The sequence below is a fragment of the Eptatretus burgeri genome, chromosome 3 (genome assembly GCF_056783735.1).
Source record: "Eptatretus burgeri isolate ZD-2024b chromosome 3, Ebu_testis_v1, whole genome shotgun sequence".
NCBI lineage: Eukaryota > Metazoa > Chordata > Myxini > Myxiniformes > Myxinidae > Eptatretus > Eptatretus burgeri.
Genome location: NC_140963.1, coordinates 55,409,237 through 55,414,236, shown reverse-complemented (window position 1 = coordinate 55,414,236; position 5,000 = coordinate 55,409,237). Strand labels below are relative to the sequence as shown.

Genomic DNA, 5,000 nt, shown 5'->3' with positions numbered 1-5,000 from the left:
ATTGCAGGTGCAGGCGGCGATGGTGGTACTGCAGATGTGCGTGAGGATTGCACTACGGATTTATGCGTGTGGGTGTGCGTGGTGTTGGGTGGTGGGTGTACATGGAAGGAAAGGAAGTCAGGGAGATGGTCTTTCTCAGGGATGAGTTGTTGGTTCCATGGATTCTCTTTCTGTGTCAGGGATCGAAAAAATTGAATTTTGTGTTGTTTCAGCAGGGTGGGGATGAGTGGATGTTGATTTTTTTTTTTTAAAGAATTTTTTTTGTATAGAGTTAAGGCTTCTGGAAGAGAATACTGAACAGATCAGGATGTAACGAGACAAAAGTAACTGTACAGAGAGGGTGGTGGGGAAGAACACTAACAACTGAGTTTGAGTTGCAGGACAAAATAGAGGGAGACTTGGACAAACAATGGATGTGGGGAGGAAAGGGGGCAGGAGAGGATGAATGGGGTGGACAGTATAGATACAGACTGGATCTATCAGGAATGAAAAACTGGAAATTTGGAAGGAGGAGGTAATGGGGATGGGTTAGGGGGAGGTTAACAGGGGTAGAATAGATCATGGTTTTGGATTGGGGATGATCTGAGATGATGGCGAACAGTGGTCCTCAAGACCTGGAGGGAACACTGAGATTGAAGAGGATGTGGAAGTTGATTCCACAGGCAGGAAAAAAGAGGAACAAATGAGTGGAGGTGAGCAATGATCCTGGATTTAGGTAGTTGATTGTGGACTGTGTGCACCATGCAGGATAATTAGGGGGCTGGGGAGACAAAGCACAGAAAGAGCAGAGGGTGCAAGACCAGAAAGAAGGCAGGAGAAGACATAGACCACTGACCTGTCTGTGATGGGAAAGTAAGAGGCCAGACCCAGCTTGATGGAATATTTGGTGACATTTTGTCATGTCATTGTGGAAAGACATTGGTTTGGGTGCTAATGGGTAGGAGCTAATGATAGAGGTTGAGTTTACTTTAAGGACTTGAAGGAGAGGTACAAGTTTCTGGGTGGTCGATTGAGGGAAAGGGATTGTCATGTGATTCTTTTTTTTTTTTTCCTAAAATAGGTGGTGGTACACGTTTGGGAGGTGGTGCAGGCTTTTGGGTTTGGGAAGCTATTGGAATCCTTTCATGGCCAATGTGTGTGCTTCCAGTCGAATGACCATATACTTGAGATAAAGGGGATGGCAAGGTTTGTGGTGGGTATATTGAGCAAGACTTTAGGTCTTTTTCTTTTTATTGATTGAGGTGGGTGGAGAGAGGTTGTATAGAGGGAGGTCACTGTGGTTAAAGACATGATTGGAAAATAGGAGGGGGTGTGGCAATCTGGATAAAGGACAGTATTGTTGTGAGTGTAAGGAATGTGACAATGAGGAGTGAACTAATGTAGAGGATTCTGGATGGATTGAGGTTTCAGATTGCAACAACAGGAAGATACTTGGGATTCGCTACTAAGGATGCATCTATTTGGTTCCTGGTACGTGGGGAGAGCGAGAGATGAGGGCACATGAAGAATTCGGAATGGCATGTGGAATGGGAAGAGTATTGATTATGAGGGATTTTAACTTGCCTGTAATGGATTGGGTCATGTAACGGGAAAGTGCCGAACAGAGGAGGATTTTGTAGATCTAATCCAGGATTGCTTTTTAATCCAGTTTGTAGAAAAGCCCATGAGGGTGAGTGCAGTGTTTGCTTGTTTTTTTTTTTGTTTTTTTTTTCAAGCAATGATCACAAAATGACGCAGGAAGAGAACATCTGGTGGCAAGTGACCACAACATAATGTGTGCAACTACATTGTTGAGTTATGGAGCTCAGCATAGTTGTGTAATGCTGTTAGATTTCAGGAAGGCAAACTTTGAGGTTTGGAAAATAATGAGTGGGCAGTCTTCAGCAGAGTAATGTGTACGGTACAGAGTAGGTATATTCCAGTGAGATATATAGGTAGTGGCGGAAAGAGACCAGGGTGGACATGAAGGATAAGCAGAAGGCATTTATCAAGTACTCATCCAAAATAACAGTCACTCAAACTCCTGGGTCTCACCATCAGCCATACTCTTTCTTGGGCAAGCCACATTTCAAAGTTGGCTTCCATAGCCAGTCGCCAAATGGGCATCCTCCATCATACAGTCATTCCTTGGCACACCTGAACTCTTATCAACCTGTTCTCACCTGTGGAATCAACTTCCACATTCCCTTCAATATCATTTTTTTTCCTCCAGGTCTTCAAGCCAACTGTTCACCAACATCTCAGATCATCCCCCATCTCCAAAACCATGATCTTTTCTACCTCCGTTAACACCACCACCCCCAAGCCAACCTCCTTCCAAATTTCCAGTTTTTCATTCCTGAGAGTTTGCTTCTGTATCCGTCTTGTCCACCCCATGCATCCTCTCCCACATTTCTTTCCTCCCCACATCCCTTATTTGACCAAATCTCCCTCTATTTTATCCTTCAACCTTGTTGTTGGTGTCTCCACCACCCTATTTCTATTGCTCCTTTTGTTCTGTTGCTTCCTGATCCATTCAGTATTCTAGCTCTTCCACGAGACTTAACATTGCTTAAAAAAAGCCAAATTTATTAAACATAATATCAATGTATTATGTGAGTATACAAGGGATAAAGAAAAGGTTAAGATCAGTGTGAGCCCCTTAAGGAATAGCTCAGGAGAATTGGTAGACGATGATGGTGAGATGGCAGGTTGTGAAAGATTTTTGCTTCTACATTGACACAATAACAGACACTCTCAGCCATTGGGAATTCCCTTGACGATCTCAGAAATGAGAAGGGCTTTCTTTAGGAGATCCAAGTAGGAGTGGAGGAAGTAAAGAAACTACAAGAAAAAAATAAAGGCTCATGATTAAGCTCCAGGACCAGATGATGTGTATCCAAGGGTAATGGGGGAGGTGGCAGAGCAGATAAGCTTTGTGTTAACGGATTTCTTTAACAGCTCATTGCAGTCAGGATAAATATCAGAGGATTGGGAAGTAGCAAATGTAACACTGATTATACGAGAAAGGGTCCAGAGAGTAATTGGTGAACTATACACCTGCATTGTTAGCTTGACTTCAGTTGTGGGGAAGGTGTTGGAGATGTTTATTAAGGAATGGATAGAGAACCAAAATTGAATAATTTCAAAACCAACTAATAAGGGCACTCAGTAGAGCACATACCTCCACTACGTAATGCCTGATCCACGAGAACATATCGGTCCCAATACACTTTGAAAAATATCATTCTATATATCATTTTTGGCCTGATCTCTCAATGGTGAAGAATCACTTTGAAAATTAAATAATTTCGCATCTTCACCAAAATCGAATCATTTCGTCCTTGCGACACACTCAATCTGTCCACCAAGTTTCATCCGGATCCGTCAACAACTTTTTGAGATATCCTGCACACAGACAAACTAAATATACAGAGAGAGGTGAAAACATAATCTCCTTCACCTTCGGTGGTGGAGGTAATTAGAGGTAGTCAGCATGGATTCACCAAAGGTCATGTTGAACCAAATTTATTGGAGTTCTACGAGTTCGTTTTTGACCTGAGTGGATGAGGGAAGTGCAGTGGTTGTAGTTTATCTAGATCTAGTAGAAGGTTGTTGGCTGTGATGAGGACTTGTGGATTTGCTGGTAAATGTTGATAATTGGATTGGAACCTGGCTTAGTGATGGGAAGGAAAGAGTGGCTGTGAATGGGAGGATATCTAGTGGGGTACCCCAGGTATCAGTACTAGGACCGTTATTATTCCTGAATCTACATCAATGATTTAGACAGTAGCATTAAGAGTAGGCCCTCCAAACGTGCAGATGACACAAAGCTTGGAGGTAAGGTAGATTGCAGAGGTGTGTGTGTGGGGGGGAGTGTGATCAGATTCAGGAAAGTATTAATATTTTCATTAATTGGGAAAAGGATTGGCAGATGCAGTTTGACATAAAGAAATGTAAGTTGTTGGTGATTGGTAAGAATAATGAAACTCGAGATTACATGATGCCAAGCGGTAGTCTCGGAGCATGTCACGTAGGTGAAGGATCTGGGGGTGGGAATAGTTATGGGGTGTAGGCAGACAAGGTAGTACCAGGCAGCTATAGGGTTTTAATCCTGTATTCTTGAGGGGATAAATTATAATCAAAACCTCAGATTCAGGAAAGGTCCACAAACTTTCTGTATTGAGTTTTAACACCATAGGAATTTAGTGAGGCCTCATTTGGAATATTGTGTTCAGTTTTGGTCGCCAAATCTGAGGAAAGACGTAGAGGGTAAACCGTAGAGCAAATGGATTGATTCCAGGCCTAGCTCGACTAAGTTATGAGCCACGGCTGAAGGAAACAGGTCGTTTTACATTAGAAATGTGGGGGGGGGGGGGGTCATGCGGATCTGATAGAGATTTTTTGAGATGATGAAGGATAGAGACAAAGTAAGTGCAGAAGAGTATTTCAGCAGGATGGACAGTGACAGAGCCACAGTTTCATAGTAAATGAGAGGAGAGTTCGGGTGGTAGTAAGGCAGGGGTCTTTCACTTCGGGAGTAGTAAGTGCATGGAATTGTCTCTGTGGAAAGGTATCAGCTGCAGAAACACTACATATATTTAATTTTGAGTTAGACAGGTTCTTGGCGGGGGGGGGGGGTGGTGTTTCGATATCGGCACAGTCGATTGCGCAGGCTTGACGGCCCAAATTGTCATCTCCTGCATTGAAGTTCCTTGTAACCCCAGGTTGCAACACTTACAAAGCAGGTACCATGACAATCAGCTATTTTAACTACTGAACCGCTGTACTTGCTGTGCAGTTTGTTTGATGACCTTTTATTAAAAGGCAACTATTTAACGATGTTCATAATTTATTGTCTGGACCACTGGCTATCAATTGGCAGTGTCCCCGCTTGTTCATGGGTTGATGGCCTCAAGACATTAAAATATCTTGGTTTTATACATTACTTGGGATTGAATACCGGTGATGCCGTGGACTTTGTGACTTGTTGGGGTCAGGTGTGTGGGGACGCATTCTAA

General features: G+C 43.0%; 1 protein-coding gene across 8 annotated transcripts in view; it reads left to right on the top strand.

Annotated features, from left to right (window-relative positions):
• LOC147029950 (protein Aster-B-like) overlaps nt 1–5,000 on the top strand; it is a 261,828-nt gene that overhangs the window by 170,357 nt on the left and 86,471 nt on the right. The window lies entirely within an intron of this gene.